This window comes from Talpa occidentalis, unplaced genomic scaffold (assembly GCF_014898055.3).
Source record: "Talpa occidentalis isolate TD23 unplaced genomic scaffold, MPIMG_talOcc4v2.1 talOcc4.11, whole genome shotgun sequence".
Classification (NCBI taxonomy): domain Eukaryota; kingdom Metazoa; phylum Chordata; class Mammalia; order Eulipotyphla; family Talpidae; genus Talpa; species Talpa occidentalis.
The window spans coordinates 55,148,282-55,172,214 of NW_023601104.1; positions in this window are offsets into that span (position 1 = coordinate 55,148,282).

The following is a 23,933-nucleotide window of genomic DNA, read 5'->3' on the forward strand; positions in this document are numbered from 1 at the left end:
CGAAGGAAAAAGACCGAAGAAAGACTTCGGGAACTATCTGACTCCATGAGGAAAGGAAATATAAGAGTTATAGGAATCCCAGAAGGAGAGGAGAGAGATGTAGGGACAGAGAAAATATTCAAAGATATAATTGAAGAGAACTTCCCAAACGTGAAGAAGGAGCTGAAAATTGATATACAAGAAGCAAGAAGAACACCAAACTTCCATGACGAAAGGAAAAATACAGCGAGACACATAATAGTAAAGCTCCCAAGAATCCAAGACAAGGAAAAAATAATGAAACTGACAAGAGGGAAGAAACACATAACATTCAAACGGAAACCAATCAGACTGACATCAGACTTCTCTGAAGAAACACTACGGGCAAGGAGAGAGTGGAGGGACATAGTCAACAGACTCCAAGAAAACAGATGCCAACCAAGAATACTCTATCCCGCAAAGCTCTCCTTCCTATATGAAGCAAGAATAAGGACCTTCCCAGACAAACAGAAACTCTGGAATTTCATTACGACTAAACCCCCACTCCAAAAAATACTACAAGGAGTCCTAAAGCCAGAACCTCAGAGGGACAAATAACAACAAAAGAAGGCCAAAAAAAAGTTATTAAAAGAATAAATAAATAAAATCAAAGGAAAGACAAACACAATGGCAAATACAGATGCTAACATATCAATACTAACTCTAAATGTAAATGGACTAAACTCTTCAATGAAAAGACACAGAGTCGCAGGCTGGATTAAGAAACAAAACCCAAACTTTTGCTGTCTCCAGGAAACACATTTAGCTGCAAAAGATAAAAATAGACTCAAAGTTAAAGGATGGAAAACAATTCTACAAGCAAATGGACCAAAAAAGAAGGCAGGAACAGCTATACTCATATCAGATAAAACAGATTTCAAACTCAAAAAGATAAAAAGAGACCCCAGTGGTCATTACATTATGATCAAGGGGACAATACTTCAAGAAGAAATAACACTCATTAACATATATTCACCAAACGAAGGAGCACCAAAATATATCAGACAACTGTTGGCATCTCTGAAAACAGACATCAGAGAAAACACATACGTAGTGGGAGACTTCAACACACCACTATCAACAATGGATAGATCAACAAGACAAAAAATAAGTAAAGACACTAAAGTCTCTAAATAAGGATCTAGAGCGCTTGGGCTTAACAGACATCTATAGAACACTAAACCCAAAAAAATCTGAGTATACATTTTTCTCAAGCGCACACGGATCATTCTCCAGGATCGATCATATACTGGGGCACAAGACAAACATCAACAGATACACCAAGATTGAAATCATACCAACCATCTTTTCTGACCATGAAGGCATCAAACTAGAAATAAACCATAAAAAGAAGGCAAGGTACTCTCCTACCTCATGGAGATTGAACCCACACTACTGGAAGTCCACTGGACTAACGAGGAGATAAAAGAAGAAATTAAAAAATTCTTTGAATTGAATGACAAGGAGGACACCAATTTCCTAAATGTATGGGATGCAGCAAAAGCAGTAATAAGAGGAAAATATATAGCAATAGATGCTCACATCAAGAAACAAGAAAGAACTCAAACAACCTAATCTTGAAGCTCAAATATCTAGAAAGGAACAACAAAAAAACCCCAAAACCAGGAGAAGAAAAGAAATAATAAAAACCAAAGCAGAAATAAATGAAATCGAAACTAAAAAAACAATCCAAAAGATCAATGAAACCAAGAGCTGGTTCTTCGAAAAAATAAATAAAATAGATAAACCCCTAGCCAGGCTCACAAGGGCAAAAAGGGAGAAAGCACAAATAAACAGGATAATAAATGAAAGAGGAGAAATCACAACGGACACAGCAGAAATCAAAAGAATAATTAATAACTACTATGAACAGTTATATGGAAACAAGTTCAACAATCTAGAGGAGATGGACAAATTCCTACAAGTCTACAATCACCCAAAGCTTGATAAAAAAGAAATAGAACACCTAAACAGACCAATTACAATTAGCGAAATTGAAATGGTAATCAAAAACCTCCCCAAAAACAAAAGCCCAGGACCTGATGGATTTACAAATGAATTCTACCAAACATTCAGAGACAATTGGTGCCTATCCTTCACAAACTCTTCCAAAAAATTGAGAAGGAAGGTATAATACCTAACACGTTCTATGAAGCCAACATTACACTAATACCAAAACTGAACAAGGACAACACAAATAGAACTACAGGCCAATCTCCCTAATGAACACTGATGCAAAAATCCTCAATAAAATTTTAGCTATCAGAATCCAACAGTGTATCCATAAGATAATTCACCACGACCAAGTAGGATTCATTCCAGGGACACAAGGATGGTTCAACATCCAAAAATCAATCAACGTTATCCAACACATCAACAAAAAGAAATATAAAAACCATATGATAATATCAATAGATGCCGAGAAAACTTTCGACAAAGTGCAACACCCATTCATGATAAAATCCCTTGAAATTCTTGGGATACAAGGGACATACCTCAACATCATAAAGGCCATATACGACAAGCCAACAGCCAGTATCATTCTCAATGGTGAAAAGCTGAAAGCATTTGCATTAAGATCTGGAACAAGACAAGGATGTCCACTCTCACCACTGCTTTTCAATATAATACTGGAAGTCCTAGCCAGAGCAATAAGACAAGAGAAAGACATCCAAGGAATCCAAATAGGAAAAGAAGAAGTCAAACTATCACTATTTGCAGTTGATATGATAATATACATAGAGAACCCCAAAAACTCCACAGAAAAACTAATTCAACCCATCAATCAGTTCAGCAAAGTGGCAGGATACAAAATCAACATGCAAAAGTCAGAAGCCTTCCTATACACTAACAATAAATCTGAAGAAGAAGAAATGAAAAAAAACATCCCCTTTATTATCGAAACAAAAAAAAATCAAATACTTGGGAATAAATCTAACAAAAGAGGTAAAGGACCTTTACAAAGAAAACTATAAAACACTCTTAAAAGAAATGGAAAGACATCCCCTGCTCATGGATTGGAAGAATAAACATTATTAAAATGGCCATCCTACCAAAAGCAATATACCGATTCAATGCTATTCCAATAAAAATTTCAATGTCATTCTTCAAAGAAATAGAACAATTATTGATGAAATTCATATGGAATCACAAAAAACCCTGAATAGCCAAAGCTCTCCTGAAAAAAAAAGAAGGGAATGGAGGCATCACACTCCCAGATTTCGGGCTATACTACAAAGCCATAATCATCAAAACTGCATGGTATTGGAACAAGAACAGACACACAGACCAATGGAATCAAATAGAAAATCCAGAAATAAACCCACAGATTTATGGTCAACTAATATTTGACAAAGGAGCAAAGAATATGCATTGGAGCAAAGAAAGTTTGTTCAATAAATGGTGCTGGGAAAACTGGGTCGCTGCATGCAAAAGAATGAAGCTTGACTACTACCTCACACCATACACAAAAACCAACTCAAAATGGATTAAAGAACTAGATATAAAACCTGAAACCATAAAATACATAGAAGGAAATATAGGCGAAACACTACGGGATATGCACATCAAAGACATCTTTACAGACACATCACCCAAAGCAGTGATAGTGAAGGCAAAGATAAACAGCTGGGATACATCAAATTAAAGAGCTTCTGCACAGCAAAAGAGACAATAACAAAAACAAAGAGAAACACCACCAACTGGGAGAACATTTTTGTACCCAACACTAATGATAAAGGACTGATCACAAAAATTTGCAAAGAGCTGATGAGACTCAACAACAACAAAGAAAAAAATCCAGTCAAAAAATGGGCAGAAGAGCTAAAAAGAAACTTCTCTGAAGAGGAAATGCGAATGACCAACAGGCATATGAAAAAATGTTCAACATCACTTGCAATCAGGGAAATGCAAATCAAAACTACCATGAGATACCATCTTACACCAGTGAGAATGGCACATATTAAAAAAAACTAGCAACAGCAAATGCTGGTGAGGGTGTGGAGAAAAAGGAACTCTTCTTCACTGTTGGTGGGAGTGCAAACTGGTCCAACCACTATGGAGAGCTGTGTGGAGATTTCTGGACCTACTAAACATAGAGCTTCCATAGGATCCAGCAATTCCACTCCTAGGTATTTACCCAAAGGACACAGAAACATCAATTCCAAAGAACACCTGCACCCCTATGTTTATAGCAGCACCGTTTACAATAGCTAAGCTTTGGAAACAACCCAAATGCCCAAAAACAGATGACTGGATCAAGAAGATGTGGTACATATATACCATGGAATATTACTCAGCATTCAAAAAAGATAAACACATGCAATTTGCAGCAACATGGATGGCACTGGAAGGGATCATGCTCAGTGAAATAAGCCAGAAAGAAAAAGAAAAATACCGGATGGTCTCACTCATAGCAGGAATCTAGAAAACTTAAATAAGGGACCAGGAAAATGAATAACTATAAGAAAGTGAAAATCAAAATCAACAAAAAACTATGAACCAGAGATACTTTGGGGGGAGTGGGTGGTGGGAGGGGAGGGATTTGGGTCAAAATGGGGGGTTGCAATTGTATGGGGAATATAAAAAATAAAATTTATTATTTAAAAAAAAAGTACTTTAAAGTGTAATTCCAGAAATAACAAGATTCAAACCACCAAATCAATACACAGTGTTTAGTAAGAGTTTATTGTATGTATAAGAATAGTTTACAAACTAAGCACTTTTAGATTCAAAGACTGATATGAAACTCAGGATCATGAAGCTACAGGATAGCTTATAAGGTGAAAATGAGCAAGTTGCTTAATCTTCGCAATGATTGGTCATGAAAGTGGAAGTTTCTAGATGGCAAAGGATTGACTAAGAGTGATTTCATACCATTTCAGCACAAAATGACAAATTTCTGTTATGATCATGGCAACGATAACTAAAAAATAATAATCACTGCTGTGTGAAGGGAAAAGACTTAGAAGTCAAAAATTAAGGAAAGTGATCCCAACCAGCTGCTGCTTCATTCTGTTTCCTCCAAGTAAGCTTCAACTTATGTAAATTTGGGGCAGACAGGGAAAGAGGAATGACATTTAAGTCAAGCTGATTATAGAAAGGAAGATTTCATTCTCAGGTTTTGTTTTAATGGGCATATATTAACTTCCATACAGAATATAATGCATATTTTAAACTCAGAAAATAATTATCTCTTGTAGATACAATTTGTGTGTGAGAAAGGCAAAGACTTAGGAGTTTTTAAAATATTATAAGAAAAAGCTTGCTGGGATCAGATGTCTGTGAGCTCTCTCAGGTGGGTGTGGCTTCCAGATAGCAGACTTGTATCAGTAGAGTTGGGATGACTGTGAGACACTTTTTCCACATCAGATGTCTTTGTTTTGCTGACTTTTGCCTCAGCAAGTCTTTTTTCCTTTGCCCCCAAACATGTTGATTCTCTTTCACAATCATTAAAGGTATTTACAATAAATAACCTAAATCTCACTTAAGTTCATGTAATAAGGTAGATTTAGCTTTATCTTAAATGTTGTTGTCTGTTCTGGGAATTCTTAGGTCTGGTCTCCATTTTGTATTTAATGTTTACATGGAGAATAATAGAATAGGTCATCTTAAAGGATGTTTCTAATCTGGAAATAATTTGAAAATTAAATTCTCATCTTTTACTATAAGACTACTGAAAGAGATAGTGTGATTTCCTGCTAGCCATGAGGAGTAAAAATAATTTTCCTCTATCCTTCCAGGCTCTTGGTTAAAGACCTGTAATACAGATAGATTAACAGAGAAAAATAGAGGTTAATAGCATGTATGCCTCCTGTATACATGGAGATTCCCAAGAAAAGTGAGTAACTCCCCAAAACAACCCAAATAACCACCTTAAATAGCATTCTAATTAAAGACAATAGAAAATATTGGAGGGAGAATCTGGAACAGAAGTCAATTATGAGAGGTTATCAGGCAAACCACAGTTAACAAGGGAATTGTTGCTATGCAAATTTAAATCAGATTTAAGCCTTCTCCATTAATAAAAGTGTCTACAGATTTATTCATCTTTCTCTTCTTGATACAGCAAGGGCGACATCCTTATAAATGTACATTTTCCTATAATGTAAATATCTATAATAAAAAGGTAACGTCTACTGGATTTTCGGAGACCCACAGCCAATGAGAGTGGTTCCAACCTGATTGCAGACTTGAGACACTTCGCCTGGTAACAGTCACTTTGAAAGATAGAAAATCAAGTAATTGTGGGGGATTAGGGTTTCCTCATTGGTGGGTATGGTGTGATAACATGCAGTTGAAGAGTATGAACGTATACATCTGAATTGTATTCAGTATTAGCCAATGTTACGTCAATAAAAATAACAAAAGGAAAATAAAGTAGTATAATCAATCATTACGATTTTGACAGTAACTTTTGCTATAAAATAAAATTCAGCCAAATACATTTAGAGCTCTAATTGGCTTTATTAAATTATCCTTGAGTAGGGCAGCAACCCATGTGTCGTTGCTGCAAGAAACTGTACAAAAGGGAAGGTATAGTGTCAGAAAAAGGATGGGAACAGCAAAAAGAAAGGTTATTACAGACAGAGTCACCCTCTTAGGGGAAAGCAGTGAGGTATTATCATGCAGATTATCTCATTAGTGCTGTCCCAGAAATGCCACATAGATTAAATTTCCACTTTTCAGAGAGATAGAGACTGTCACTAAGTTAGGTATTGTATCTTAGTGAGGCTTGGTGTGAAGAACTCCATTTTGGGCCTATTAATTGTTAACTAATTGTTAAACTTCCTTTATTTCTCCCTTTTTTTCTTTTATATATTTCTTACATCATTTTTCATTTTTGCACAATATATGCCTTTTCATCTTGGTTATAGTCCCCAAACAATTCCCACCCCCTTGTTTTGATCTTCCGGTTAACAAATCATAAAGATGGCAATCCAGAAAAATTAACACTTATAACAAAAAAGAGGATTACATTTGTCCATATTAGAAAGTGAGCTCTATTTCTCAAAAATGTGATTTAACACAAGAACCCTCATTAAAAATTTCCAAATAGATCTCATGGCATATACTTATGTTTAATAATAATCTAGCCAAAAGACATTTTTTTAAAAACAAAAATTAGATATACTTGGTAGTGAACAGAAAAGATCCAGTTCAATACACACCATTGAGTAAACCTCTATTTTTCAGAAAAAATAGAAAATTGAAAGTTCATGAACTGTAGTTATGACTTTCATGAACCCTGTAAGTGCCAATATGGGGCTATTTTTGTGTTTCTGTAATATTTCAAATATTGTAATTCAAAAATAAAAGACAGCCTTTCTCATTCCCCCTAGTCTTATACAAAATAATAATCTGAAATTTTGCTTTGCCCTAATCACCCATTAGAGATTATAGCAAAATTGAAGGTCAGGAAATTGTGAAAAACATATTCATAAAAGTTGGAAAAATCTGCTAAAATAAAATATTAACAAATAAGATTTAAATATTCAGTACTTGTATACAAAATATGCTTCTTACAAAACTATTTTTTTAAATCAAGTACATGAGACGATATGACTTCATAAAATAATGCCACTCTGAAAATGTGTAGAAATGAATGCCTTTTCATAAGCAAATGCTTTGAACTTTCCTGTTTCTATGTATAGTTAATGTTCATTTTTAGCGTAGAATATTTTTAAAAGGAAGCTACCATGAACGATATGACATTTTCAAGATAGAAAAAGCACAAATGTTTACTTTCAAAATAACTCCATAGAATTCCTTAAACCACAATTACTTGTTAATACATTTTTAGATTTTGTTTATATTTATTTTAACTTGGGAGTTTCGTTCTTTCATATGTGCATGTTTCACTCATCCTTCATCAAACAACCCATGCCATGTTGGAGAGGAGAAGAAATCCCCCTAACCTTTTGGGTTTTTCTTAGACTGATCAAATAATCAAATTAATATCTGATAGATTCATAGACTAAAAATTAATTACATATATGTGGAATCTACTAGACATGTGGGTTTCAAAGACAATGAGGGAAAATGTAGGTCTATATTGAGCATTAAGGAATGGGGTAAAGACCTGAGATTTTAATAAGAAAGTAAAGGGGGTCTCTCATCTGAGGACCTGCAATCAGATACTTGCCTTGATGTATCGATTGTTTTTTCCAATACAAAGATATTTCTGATAATAATCCTAATTCTGTGTAAGACCGCCAATCTTCATTCTTTTAGGCATTTAGGGAATGGTAAAAATTCCTTGTGAACCTGAAAAACCTCCATTGATTTTTAACTTCAAATAAATCCACATGCTTTGATCGACCAAAATCATGGCTTTACTGCAAAACTTACTCATGTACAAGTACACTCTTCAGTGACAATTAATCTGTATAATTCAGTAATCCCATAAAGGTTTGTTGGCTGAAATCAGATGATAAGGTCCCATTAAACTGTATTAGATGTTTCACAAAATTCTGCTTTTCTACAAATGTTTATTGTCTAAACTCTACAAGGAGTTCAGTGATTTGTCTTCTCAGTAAATTGGTGAGTATATTTAGTTCACTCTAATTTCACCTAGATTTCATTTTCTCTACTAACTTTTTCTTTTTGCAAAAGAGATCTTAAGATATAAGATAATAAAGAAAAAAAATAGTCTCCTTTGCAACAGAAAATCATAATAACTGAAAAGGAGTTTGGTATCAGTTTCTTCTGTTTGGTAGACATTTTAATGCTTATAAAATGCCAGAAAATTGAGGAAAAAAATCTCATGTGAGATTTACATGGAATATAGACAATACCACTAAAAAACCAAAAATTTTCTCCTTGAAATATTTGTGATATTGGATGTTTCAGGAAGAAGGAGTCCTTAATATAATATCCTTTCAAGGTATTATATGATATTATACAAAAATATTGTACTTGATTCTAGAGACATTTGGAGACAAATATTAATAAAAAGATATAGAAAACAAACAAATATCAAGAAAATAGGTAATTTGGTTAATATACCCTATTTTTCTTCGACTTTTACAAATTAAAAATTGGATTCATTGTTGTTGATTAGTTTGGGCATACTAACTGAAAGTACACACAAATTATAACCATAATCTTTTTCTTAAAATTTGTTTATATCACAGTTTTAATTCTCTTAGGCTGCTGTAATAAAGTATTATAGACTGGGTGGTTTAAGCAACAACATTGGCTTCTCATAGTTCTGGATACTGGCTAGTTCAAGATCCAATATAAATGCACTTATCCCATCATGAGACTCCCAACATGATAATTTAAATCAAGCTATCACCAAAATGCCTCACCTATTAATGTCACTTCGAGGATATAGAACTTGAACAATGCATTTGGAGGTGAGGGACACATTCAATCCACTATAGTTACAGTGATTAAAATCTTGCACAAACATTTTTTCCATCAAATAATCATGAGGAGAGAACAGAAATAATTGATGATAGAGATTATAACAACACTCTCTAAAACAATGCATGGTGATAATGCCTCAAAAAGCTGTGCAGATCTGGATTTATCATGTCCCATGTGGTAATTATCTACCCTCCAGATCAGACTAGGGAAGGATTAAAGTGAGAGTATGCAAATCAAGACTACTTGTATCAACATAATTACACTGTAGGACTGAAAACTGAGACTTCTTACTTCAATATAAAGTAACAATTTGCACAGGGAAATTTTTGCCCAGGAAGATGAGATTTTAAACCTATTAATATCCTTACTGTCTACATTAGGAGATTATTGAAAATCATTATGCATGTATGTCATGTCCCAAATAACTTTTTCTCCTTTAAAACAAAACAAGGTATTCATTACGATTCACCTTAAAACCTTCTTTTGTGTCCTCTAATCTTGAACTGTTCTATATAAAATTTATCAATTCCTTACTTTAAAAAGTTCTTAACTTCTTGTTCTAGGCAAGGAAACTCTCAAAATAAATTGCCCTAACTTCTCCCTGTTGAGATACTGGTTAGTATTAAAGTAGTGGTCGCCCTTATTGTAATAAATATAATGAAGTAAGCATTTCTTGATCAATACATTTTTCAGGGAGAAAATTATAATAGTTTCTCATCCACTTGTTCTCATGGGACATTGGGTAATGTCTGGAGATTTTTTAATTGTTACAAATTGGGAGAGGGATGGTACCAGCAATTATGTCATCTAGTGGGTAGATACTGGTAAATATTCTAACCTACCAGATAACCCCCTTTTCCTTACCCAACAAAGAGTTATCCAGTCAAAAATGTTAACAGTGCTACAGTTGATAAACCCTGCTACTTCATTTGCTTGATGTAAAGATTGAATGAAATAATACTTTTAAAGTTTTGGCATATACCCCAAATTAAATATGTTAACTGTTATTATTATTAGTGGTGGTGGTATATTTTTCAGGACATTTAAAGATTCTTTATAGATAATGGTATGCATAAAAATGAAGAAGAAAAATCTTTTTAATTTAGCAGCATAATACTGCATATGTTCTCATCCCTGAAAAATACAAGTCACAGTGGAAAGACACACTATTTTCATGACTACCGTGGCTCAAATCCCCACTGTGTAACACTTCCCAATTTTAAATGTTGTCAAAATGCATATAGATTTGTAAAATTTCTAGGAATCAAATAAATAGTTTATTTTCCAACAAATGTTTTAGCATTTTAACAGTGTATACAATTATCAACAGTGTTGGAAATGTTATTTAGTAGAGTCCCTTGGAATCACTTTTAGTTTTCTTATATATTTATCCCAAATTGACTAAAATCAGTTTAGGATTTAAATGCTTGTTAACAGTATTAATTCTTAAATGCAGTTTATTCCTTTGCCCATGTAAAATAGTGCTTATTTTCGCCAAATTTAATAGTATTCTAGATTGGATTAAGTCCAGTGCCTGATATGTTTTGAAAAGCCTTTAAAAACCAAAATCCAAAATTCAATCTTAAAGAACTGAACATATTATCCAATGACCAGTAGCAGTAGTACAAAAATAAGACCAATAGCTTGATAATGCCTTCTGTTGTCTTTCAGTAGTGATAAACCTGAGTCAACACCCTTCACAATTGCAGGGCATTCTGGTAAAGTTGTCATTCACTGTGCCTTCAAAAAGACCAGATTTTCTCCCTCCCTAGAAATTGTATCTCAGGTATCATAACAAAAAAAACAGAAGGCCATTCAATGGCGTTTTTGCAACATCAAGGTGGAAGAGACTAGTCATCAGTTTCTGAAATTCAGTCTGGATTATTCATTTCATTATATAGTTTTTTCAAACATATAAGCACAATTCTTTGTGATTCCTAGTTTCCTGATAATTTCATTTTAATTTAGCCTGAGGCATACTCTGTTACAACCAGAGGTTTCTCATAAACACAGTATTAGCATGCCCATGGGTACATGGACATGTTCATTCCAAAACCTTCCCTATTCTGAATTAATGTCTGAAAAAGAAATGGGAAATAGTTCCAAGATGCATCTGACTTAATGAATTATATTGGCATCTGCAGACCAAAAGCAGCATAAAAAAGCTCTGGATTTTCAGCCACACCCAAAAACCTAAGATAACACCAGTCACAGCATCACCTTCAAGTTTGAAGGGGACAATATATTTTTTATTAATGTGTTTTTCACATTCTATTCTTAAAGTCTATGAATGAAAATTCCTGGCAAAGAAAATCCTAACTGATCAACTCTTCACCCTCTAAAGCTGTCCTGCAATAAAATGAAGATGAAAATAGATGAATCTCATCAGAGCTCTCATACTATCAGGGCTATAAATATTAATTCCAAAGGTGACTACAAGGAAACAAGGAGAGAAAAGTCAGTGACTAACAATGGTGCAAAAAGGCCAGGTTTGGAAACAGCTAAAGAAGTTAACACTTTAATTATCTATGTACATAAAAAAGCAATGACGATAAAGGTTAAGAAGGATTTAAGCCAACTATACAGATAAGATTATGACTTTTTAGTCTTCTCTAAGTCTAAAACCTTCCTAACTACTGTGCATAATCATGACCAGAACATGGGACAGCACAATTGATGCCTTGAGGCAGGAATATGCATTAGTGCTATGGTTTATATCTCTCCACAAGCCTGGTAATTTTTAAGCCTGGCATAACTTTATTCAAATTTAGACCTCAGGACTATAGTGAGGGGGAATCATGTGTAGGCTGGGGGCGCAGATGCAAAAAAATTCATCAAAGACAGTGAAGAACAGGAAAGGCAGATTTATTGAAATATACTTCTAAGGGAAGCAGCACGCAAGACAGGGGAGGTCTGCTGTGCAAGAAAGTGATGCTCCCAAGGCTGTATTTATACTGCAGGCATCATTGACTGGTTAGGGTGACTAGTTTTGGGTGTATCCTGACTGATGATCTGAATAAGCATATCGGATCATCAGCTCTTCTTTCATTATTAGCATAAAGTCCAGGTTCCCCCGGCAGTCCCATCCACTCCCATCCACTGCTGGGCAAGGAATGGGGGCTTGGTTTTTAAATGTAGTAATGATACCATGACTAGGCCCTGTGCTGATTTACATAGGGATGTGGAGAAGAAATAGTTCATAAGATTTCCATATATTAATTCAAAAGCTTCTATGAAGTTAAATTTTTTTTTTGAACTTGGAAAATATAAAAAGTTAACAGACCTCTCAATATCTTTTACTAACTGGCTTGTTACACTGAGGAAAATAAATGATTTCCTATATGAGTAAGCAGCGAAATACTTGTAGATATTAGAGCTAATCTGACTTTAATTAATAGTTATTTCCTTAATCAGAGTTGGAAATATTAAATTAGTAATCGTAATCTTCCCATTTGAAAGCAATTAAAGAATGTATGAATAAAAATGTAAGAATGTCTACCTTAAAGTGATTAAAAATAAAACCATAACCATTTTTTATGCTTTTAGCACTTCACAGACAAGTAAATAGGTTATTAAATTGAACAGAAACAGAACAGTAAAATGTTAGAGAAATCAAGGATTCCTCTCTCTGATACACATAAATGCCAAAGATATGATACCTTGGATTTTGGTAAAAGAAAGATTTTAATGTAAGGTAGGGGTAGGATAGGAGCCCCAACACTCAGATCTACCTCCCCCTAAAACCAGGAGTTAGGTTTATATTATATTTTCAGAAGCAGGTCTTGCAAGAACAAATATTTAAATTGCAATGACTGGGGAGGCCCAGGAATGTGGTTTGGCAGCAGATCCTTGGACAGACTAAGTAGGCAGAGGATAGAAGAATGCAGAGTAGGCTGAAGCCCTGTTTTGATGGTGGGCTCCTGTTCATGTGTCAGTAGGTAGTCAGATCCTCAAGACATGAGGCATGGATACCTTGGGAACACAGAGGTGAACCCAGGTTTCTAGGTTTACTTTATCTGGAGACAGAGTTGCTCAGGAAGATAGATTTGTCTTGACTTTGTAGCAAAGGGGTCATATGTTACCTGATTTAATTAGCCAGGATGGAAAACAGAAAGTTGTTATAGTTGACTGAAAATGCTGGCCTAGTTTTGGGATGAGTTTTAGCTTTGGGGGGCTTGTTTCAGTAAGAACTATTATATTCTGTTGCTATTTATTTATTTTTTTTTTTGAGATCATGTTTCTCGTTGATTGCAAATAGTAGGATATGCACAGTCAATATGAAATTATTTAAAGAGCCAATTTGCAGATTCCATATCCCCAAATAATATATTTGAAAGAAATAACATCCTTAGAGAACCAGAAAATTCCTTTGGCTGACTGGAGTTTTGCATTCATATCTCTTGTGACTTACTCTTTTAGTTTAATTCTATTAATTATTTATAATAGCAAATAATAGGCAATCATAAAAAAAGTAGTCATAGATTTTACCAAATGTTTCCCTGAGCAGGTTCATGTTTTATATGTTGGTCTGAAAGAGGTAATATCTTATGGGAGACAATGTATTTCTTAATGATTTTTCACATAATTCTGTTTAATTCTAGTAATTAAAAAAAAGATTGGACATTGCAATATTTTTGTCTTATGCCCTCATTATTTTGATAACATGAATGCTTCACATAAAGCTATAGTTTTCAATATAATGAGGTAAGTTTTAATACTGATCAATGATAAAATATTAGACAGCAGAAAATTATCTGGCCTCCATTAATTAGCAAATGCTATTAAAAAGATTCTTATCAAGCCAGTTTAGCTTACTTTTATTATTGGCAAATCTTCCTTCATGACCAAACCATACTCGAACCCCTCTGAAAACCTCATGTAAGTTTCAACATTGTTTTGTGGTCAGGAAAGAATACTGCTATGTCACGATATCAGTTTTGCAAGAATTCCCTCACCCTAAACATCGGATCACCCTTTGGTATCTGCTCAGATTCCTCATTCCTCCACTCTTAACTATTTGATAATTTTGGCCTGACTTTAGCAATAATTCTATGGTCAATTTGGTGAGAATTCTCATACCCTTGAAGTCTTCTCTTAGCAATTTTCCATACATTCAACCCCTTACTCTATGCCTAAACTACAAATCAGTTGTCTTTGTTAAATTTTGAGTTGAACAGAGTCTCTTTTCTGCAGAAATAGAGTTCACCCTTATTGCAATAGTGTTTTTCAAAGTTCTCTTACCATTTCAACAAATATCAAAATAATTTTCTTTTTAAAACATGGGTGCCTGGATTTTGCTATAATAAAAAATTGAATTGTGGTTGTCACTTAGCATTCAGATGAAAAAAGGAGACATTTGTTTCCACAACTTTAACTAAAGATTTTGTAGAATTGTAGAGTTTCATTTATTTTTTTTCTGGCTTAGAATGACAATTTAAGACTACCAAAAACTTAGAAGTTAAGAATCTTATTAAACTGATTTAGCATAAGATCTTCAAGCAGGCTAATCTTAGGTAAAGAAGGAATTTGAAAGTCCAAAAGTGTCTATGAGGCATGTTTCTTCAAATTGTAGTATCGAAAATTTGATGAACAGTTTCATGTCTTATATCTCAGAGCTTTCCCTATTTATTTATTCTTTCCAGCTATCTTTTTTTTTAAGATTTATTTATTTATTTTATTGATTGATTGATTTATACCTACATTACCTACATGCATACAAGCACTGGGTACAGTCAGAAGCGCGGGAGGGTGAGAGAATTCACCAGAGCCAGAGCGGGGAGCAGAGCAGGCAGAAGGACCGAAGTACACTGCTGAGGGGAGAAGCGGGTGGCAGGAGAGGTCTGCGCGCCATGTGGGACCCTCCTCTGGTGGCCGGGGAGCAGCCGGGAATCGAACCGGCGCTGCAGAGGCTGCGGGCAGCTTCGCAACCCAGCGCTCAACCGCTGCACCACCGGGGAGGCCCCTCTTTTATTTTTAAAGATTTATTTATTTATTTATGCTTGTATATAAAGCAAGCGGGAGGGTGAGAGAATTCACCAGAGCAGAGCGGGGAGCAGAGCAGGAAGAAGGACTGAGGTACACTGCTGAGGGGAGCAGCAGGTAGCAGGAGAGGTCTGTGCGCCATACAGGACCCTCCTCCAGTGGCCGGGAAGCAGCTGAAAATAGAACTGGCGCTGCAGAGAGAAGCTGCAGGCAGCTTTGCAACCCAGCGCTCAAGCGCTGCGCCACCGGGGAGGCCCTTTCCAGTTATCTTTTAGATATATGTATATATAGTTCTTATGCTCCTCTAAATACCAATAAAATTTCTTTCAGATTATTTTTATCCTTCTTTCACACAAGATTCATGAAATAAACAATGGTAGTTTTTACTTCTTCGTCTATTGCTCCTGACCCCAAACTATCAAAATCTGTATTCTGCTACCAATTCATTGAAATTCTTCTTACCAAGTTCACAAGTTAATTATTACTTCTTTTTATATTTTAATTTATTTTTTATTATTTATTTTTTACATCATCATTCATTTTTAAACAATATATTCTCCCCCCCCAACAGAATTTCCTTCACCAATACACCTGTGCACCATCACCATACTCCCCTGTGCTCCTCCCTTACTCCCTCTGATCAGAGTTGTTTTTTACTTCTAAATAGGTTGACTATCTTTGACTTCTTATCCTGATTGATTTTATACAGTTTTATAATATTGTTAATAGATTAACAATTAACACTTTTTAACACTTCTCATTCTACTTTAGACTTGCCTTTTCAATGTCCTTTGTAAATTATTTTCCTGAGGCTATCACTTAAATACCCTATGATTTCCATCCCTCCTTTAACTCAGAAAATTCATCAGCCTTCTTTTCTCATTGTCTATTGTTTTCTCCATCACTCTGCATGATATTACCTATCATCATTATGGTATCTTTTTCTGCTGTTCTTCTATCACACTTGATATTCAAAGGTGGCTTGATGTCACATTTCAAATGTGATACATCCCAAAATACTTATCTATAGGGAATAGTTATAATTACTCAGGGAGACAGCTGTAGTTTAGTAGCCATGCCTTCAATAATGAAAAATAACCAAATCCCAGTAAATGGTAGTGGTCTAGTTTCATTTTTTTGCATGTGGTGGTCCAGTTTTCTCAGCACCATTTATGAACAAACTGTCCATGTTCCACTGCATACTCTTTGCTCATTTGTCAAAGATGAGTTGTCCATATAAGTGTGGTTTTATTTCTGGGCTCTCTATTCAGTTCCATTGGTCTTTGTGTCTGTTTTTCTTCCAATACCAAACTGGTTTAATTATTATGGCTTTGTAATATAGCTTGAAGTTTGGAAGTGTAATACCTCCTTTTTCCTTTGTTTTCATCAGAGGGCTTTGGGTATTCATGTTTTTTTGTGGTTCCATATGAATTTCATCAGTATTTGTTCTATTTCTTTGAAGAATGTCATTGAGATTTGAATTGGAGTATCGTTGAATCTGTACATTGCTTTTGGTAGGATGGACATTTTAATAATGTTAATTCTTCCAATCCATTGATAAAAAAACTGGATATAAGACCTGAAACCATAAAATATATAGGAGAAAATATAGGTAAAACATTATAAGACATACATGTCAGTAACATCTTTAAAGACTCATCACCCAAAGCAAAGAAAGTTAAGGAAAAGATAACACCTGGGATTACATCAAACTGAAAGCTTCTGCACAGAAAAAAGAGACATTACCTAAAACAGAGAGACACCCCACTGATTGGGAAAAAATCTATGCACTCCAGTCAACTGATAAGGGACTGATCACAAAGATGTACAAAGAGCTCACATGACTCAACAAAAACAAAATAAACAATCCAGTCAAGAAATGGGCAGAACTTAAAAGATGTTTCTCCAAAGAGGAAATGCAAATGGCCAATAGGCATATGAAAAAAATGTTCAACATCCGTTATAATCGGGAAATGCAAATTAAAACCACATTGAGATACCACCTAACACCAGTAAGAGTGGCACATATCAAAAAAAAAAAAAACAAGCAACAACAAATGTTGGCAAGGATGTGGTGAAAAGGGAACTCTCCTACATTGCTGGTGGGAGTGCAAACTGGTCCATCCACTATGGAAAGCTGTCTGAAGGATCCTCAGTCTACTAAAAATGGAGCTACCATATGACCTGGCAATTCCACTACTAGGGATCTACCCAATGGACACAAAAACATTGATTCAAAAGAGCACCTGTACATTTATTGCAGCACTATTTACAATAGGTAAAACCTGGAAACAATCAAAATACCCAAAAATAGATGACTGGATCAAGAAGATGTGGCATATATACACAATGGAATACTATTCAGCAATCAAAAAAGATAAACTCATGCCATTTGCAGCAACGTGGATGGAACTAGAAGGAATTATGCTTAGTGAAATAAGCCAGAAGGAAAAAGAAAAATATCGGATGGTTTTACTTATAGCAGGAATATAGGGAAACCAAATAAGACATCAGCGTACAAAAATAACAGTACAAAACACAACAAAGCAAAAACAGACAATTATAAACCAGAGACATCCTGCAGGGTAGGAGGAGGGAGAGGGATCAGAGGGAGGGAGGGAAGAGCACAGGGGACTGAGGTGATGGTGCATGGGTGCATTGGTGAAGGAAACTCTACGGGGACTACACCTGAGGGGGTGGGGGGAAGCAAATATTATTTATTTTTATTTTTATTTTTTAAAGATTTATTCATTTATTTATACAAGCGCTGGGTACAGTCAGAAGCGCAGGAGGGTGAGAGAATTCACCAGAGCCAGAGCAGGGAGCAGAGCAGGCAGAAGGACCAAAGCACACTGCTGAGGGGAGCAGCGGGCGGCAGGAGAGGTCTGCGCGCCATGTGGGACCCTCCTGCAGTGACCGGGGAGCAGCCGGGGATTGAACCGGCGCTGCAGAGGCTGCGGGCAGCTTCGCAGCCCAGCGCTCAACCGCTGCGCCACTGGGGAGGCCCGGAAGCAAATATTATTTAAAAATGAACAATGATTTAAAAAATAACAAATTAATATCCCTATCTGAAGGAAGAGAAGGAGATGGAGGGTTAAACATGGATATGGAGAGTAAATTTCTAGGTTTTTTCTTCCTTCCCATCTCTGATTTTCTAGCATTGTTTATCATTCATTAAACCTAATTGGGTTTGGTAGGCAAGGTAGCAGGTTAATGTAGCCTCTGAAGTTGTATCGTCCCAGGCATTAAGTAGGGTGAAGGGGAAGAAGGGTGAAATATGGATATGAAGAGACAATAAGGGACAGTTTAGCAGAATCCAATATTTTTGCCTGTTAGTATTAATTCTTGTCATTTGCGTGAATGAAAATACCAAACTCCACAATAAAAAAAAAACAAACCATTCAGGTAGCTGCTGCACTGTCACCTCTACTGTGAGTTGGAAGTGGAATGCTAAGTCTGGTATGCCCTCCTTTCTTTGCCAGCATTTGAGCAGATCATTACTCGTGTTTCATTTTTCTGGGCTTTACAGTAGTTGAGAACCAGTATCTAATATTCTCCAGCATGTCCTTTCTCTAGTGCACAGCCATCCGAGTAAATGAAAAAGATTTTTGGAAAAAAGTCATATTATTTTGGCAGCGTTTCAAGGTCCTTAAAGCATTCTGACTATACCACCATTTGAAGGGCTTCAAGCCAGTAACAAACATATGTGTAACATTTAACAAAAATCCCTGAATCTCCACTATGGTGATTCAAGCCAAGTAACTGCTTAGCAAATAAGTATATAAACATTCCCATCAAAAAGTAAAGCATATCTCTCCTTCTCTTGGGTATCCATGTCTATGTATCTGTATCTATTGACTGGACTTAAAGTGAGAAGAATGTGGCATATATGATGTTGGATAACTTCTGTGACTAGATCATAAGGCATTTTGGTTTCTTCCCTGCTCATTTTCTTGGGGTACTCTTTCTGGTAAAAGTCATTTGTTGTGTCATAAAAGAAGCACTAGCAGTCCTAGAGGGAGGTTTACTTGGCAACCTGTGAGTTTCCTGCTGACTGTCAACAAGGAACTGAGACCTGCCAATAGCCATGTAAATTGATTCTTCAGCTAAGCCTTCGGATGATATTCTGACTGACGTATTTACTGCAACCTCATGACAGACTCTGAAACCAAAATCATCCAACTGAACTGCTCCTGTATTCATGATTCTCAGAAATTTTGCATAAATATGTGTTGTTTTAAGCTGCTAAATGTTGGGATAATTTGTTATGAAGAAAAAAAAATAGTATGTCATCTATATATATCAAATATCATGTATTCTTTTTTAAAGACTTCAGAATTAATCTCCAAAAAAAGGATAAAAACCCAAATCAAGATTTTGGCAGAACCATAATCTGATGGTTTAGGGAGTATTTTTTCTTATCTCTTCTATCTCCTGGTGTCTGCCTGAATTTTTCAGTGTTCCTTGACTTTTAGGTACACTACAGTAATAAGGCCACATCATCACATCTTTCTTTTTGTAAAAATTTCATTGTTTCTTATATTTATGTTATATGGACTTGGCAATTGGCTTTATACACAAACCTTGTTACAGCAAAGTAGTTGAACTCATTTGTTAATTCTAACATTATATCTGAATATTCTTTTGCTCTTCTATATCCAGAACTATAAAATAATGACCTTTTTATTCTTTCCAATGTTTATAATTTATTTTTACTGCTTTAGTCAATTGCCAAGATTTTCTAGTATAGTGTTGAATAGAAAGGGTTAGAGCAGGTACTCATATCTTGATTTGATCTCTAGGAGAACACTTAAAAAATTTCATGAGGTGTGATGTGTGCTTTAAATTTTTGTAGACTTTTTTTTATAAAATGTATAAAAATCCCATCTCCTCCTAATTTCAAGTGTGTTTATCATAAATGAATTTGATAACAAATACTTTTCTTACTCTATTAAGAATATCTAGGATTTTCTTTGTTCTTTAAATATAATAAAATTATGTGATCTTTAAGTCCACTAAAAAATAGGGTTTTTTTTTTTTTTCATTCCTCCTTGGATTTCTGAACTTGCATCATTTGTTATATTCCTTCTCCATGAAGAACACCATTTTTATATGATACATGTGATGGTAATAAATTTTCTCAGTTTTTTTCTTACCTGAAATTATCTTTATTTCAATTAATACCTCCAAATTTCCACAGATCATAGAATTTTAGTTTGAGCTAGTTTTTTTTAAGACATTTCAGTTTTTCCTTTTTAAACTATTTTAATAGTTTACCTTTGTCTTTTTTTTTTTCCTCAGAGTTTGAGTGTGTGTAGCAAGCAGAACCCTAAAATGACCCTCACAATTTCTGGTCCCTGATATACACATACCTTCTCCCACGTATTCAATTAAATACCCACTAGGTACTCCTGTGACAAATTCTGCAAATGTAATTAAGGTCTCAGAAGTTGATGCCTAGCTATGAATCCAGGTTTAATCACACGTATCCTTCAAAAGCAGAGAGCTATCTCCAGCTGGTAGAACAATGGGATGTTAAGAATTTGAAGCACCAGAAATCTTGGATGCACCAAAGCTTGTCTGAAAATGGAGGGGGATGTGTGCCAAGAACTGCAGGTGACATCAAAAAAACATTTTCATGATAGCAGGCAAAGAGACAAAACTTCAATCCTACAAACACAAGAAAATCAACCAGAAATCTGAACTTGGAAGCTTACTTCTCCAAGAACCCTGAGATGAAAACTCAGACCAGCTTTCACAGTAGTTTCCATCTTGTGATGCCCAGTTACAACAGCTAAGCAGTACTAAGCTCTAGATCTCCAAAACTGAGTTAACCAATGGATGCTATTTTAAACTGTTAATTTTGTGGTCATTTGTTAGTCCACAGTAAAAGTTAATATTGTATGATGTTCCTAAATTAGATTTTCTTCATAATTTTAAGGTTGTTCTGATTGACTCTTACTCCAGCTTGCAGCTTCTTAGGTTCTTAACACAAAGCGTGGAGGACTTACCAGATTTTCTCTAGCCTTGATGGGCCCTGGTCATCAATTTTTGTTACTTTAGTTTTTCAAGATTCTAAAAGGTTCTCTGTCTCTTGCTCTCTGTTACCCTTTATTGCCCCATCAAGGAACCCCAAAATCTGGGGTAAAGTTTTCCCCCTTTTTACCTAATTCTGATTCAGTAATTACTACTTATTCGCTCTCTAATAGAATCAGATGACCTTAGTTGGTAGTGTTGTCAGGATTTTCCCGAGAAATAAATCGTTAGGCAAGAAAATAGAACAACAATAAAATATAGGTGAGGGAAATTGTTTTATATTATAAGGACTTGGCTTATGTGATTATGGAGATTGACAAAAAATGAACACCTGATACACCACCATTTAGATAGTTTCATTATAAAAATCACATACTTTAGGGATTAGACCATTATCATTCCATAGAAACTAACTACTTAACTGCTGTCCGTCTCTTATTTCAAATTATTTTTTGGCAATAAGAGCTCAGCATTCAGAATCTTCATCTCTTCTTTTCAAATTTTTAAATTCTAGATTTATCATATATGTTTATTTAAACTTTTATTTACTCTTGTAAATATTTACTGTGGAATGTAACTATAGTTGATTTATTTTCTCTGCTGTATACTTTTTCATGGTGGTGATAGAATACAGTTAGTCTAGTCTCTTGTCAATGAAAACTATTTACACCCACTGGTTTTTAAAATCACAAACAGATATGAAATTCTCATTCATGTCTCTTGGATATGAAATATTCTGTAACCCAGGATATTTTTATATGCAGAGTTTTCACTAGAGTTTCTGGCAAGAAATGAATTTGCTGAATCATTTGCTTAGCCTTTAACCATATTTAAGTTTATATGATAGCTGATTGTTTTAGAATGTTATTGAGCTAAGTCAACACACACATGGTCCAAATGGGTTTCCATTACATTTTTTTTTTTAAGATTTATTTATGCACCCAAGAACTGGGATATAGGCCAGAGGTGCAGAGGTTGAAAGGATTCACCAGAGACAGAGTAGGGAACAGAACAGGCGGACTGACTGAAATACATTGCTGAGGGGAGTAGGGAATGAGACAAGAGAGGACTGCTGTGCCATGTGGGTAGCTCCCTGACTGGCCAGGGATTGAACTTGTGCTGCAGAGGCTGAGGATAGCTTCACAGTGCTGTGCTTAATCCCTTGTGCCACCAGGGAGGCCAAAGTTTCCATTATATTTTATAATCAACCAACAGTATTTTCAGGCTTTAAATTTTTACTAATTTAAATCACGAGAATAGAAACTCAATGTATTAATTTATATTGATCTGTTACCAGTAAGATGAAATATCTTTTTATGTTTGATAAGCAGCCATTTCCTCTTTTGTGAAATGCCTCTAAAAATCTTTTATTTTTCTAAAGTGTTTTTTTTTTCTGTTGACTTATGAGTTATTTACATATTCTTTTTTTTTTTTTTTTTTTTGGTAGGCCACTTGCCAGTGGCCAGGGATCGAGCTGGTGCTGCAGAGGCTGCAGACCTCAACCGCTCAACCGCTGCGCCACCAGGGGAGGCCCTATTTATATATTCTTATGCCAAACATGTATCAATTTCATGCATTGAAGATATTTTCTCCTGCTTTGTGGCTTGTGTTTTTTACTGTTTTTGTGCTGCTCTGTGAGGAAATTACATTTTTTAATGTGATTTAACTCCTTTCCTTTTATAGTTAGCACCTTTCAAAATCAATAAATTCTTGCCTACCATAAGGTCATAAAATTATTCATTTTCTTCAATTTGTTTTAATTTATCTCTTATTTAAATCTTTAATAAATCTAAAGTTTGTGCATTTTTATTTTTAATTAAGAAATTTAATTTTTTCCCCATATAGTTTAGCTGTTTTTGGCATCATTTAATGATCAGACTTTCAGTCATTTGTCATATATCACATATCTATTATGTGTGGGTATTTTTGGAGTCTCTATTTTGTCATATTTGTGCTAATAATTAATGGTTTTTGTTTTAGGTTTTTTCTTTAAAGATTTATTTATGCATATAAGAACTGGGGTACAGGTCAGAAGTGTGGGGGCAAGGAGGGTGAGAGTATTCACCAGAGGCAGAGTAGGGAACAGAACAGTCAGACTGACTGAAATCCACTGCTGAGGGGAGCAGTGGGCGAGTCAGGAGAGATCTGCTATGTCATGTGGATTGCTCCCTGGCTGGCCTGGGATCTAACTCGTGCTGCAGAAACAGCAATAGCTTCAGAGGTTGCATATTAACCCCTTGCACCATCAGGGAGGCCCCTGTTTTAGGTTCTTAATAGGTGCCAGTATATGTTGATTTCTGAAAATATGACAAGTCTCCCATCTTATTCTTAGGAGTACCTTGTTCTCCTTAGGCCTTTACTTTTTCTCCTTATTATTTTAAAATTATTATAGGCAGTGTGTTTGCCAAATTGTTCCATATCCTGTTTTTTTGGTGGGCAAGGGAGGGGGAGTGTTGGCTCACACAATAGGATATGAAAGAAGGTATTGTTTGATACTTAAGGGATACAGTATTTGGGAATGGTCA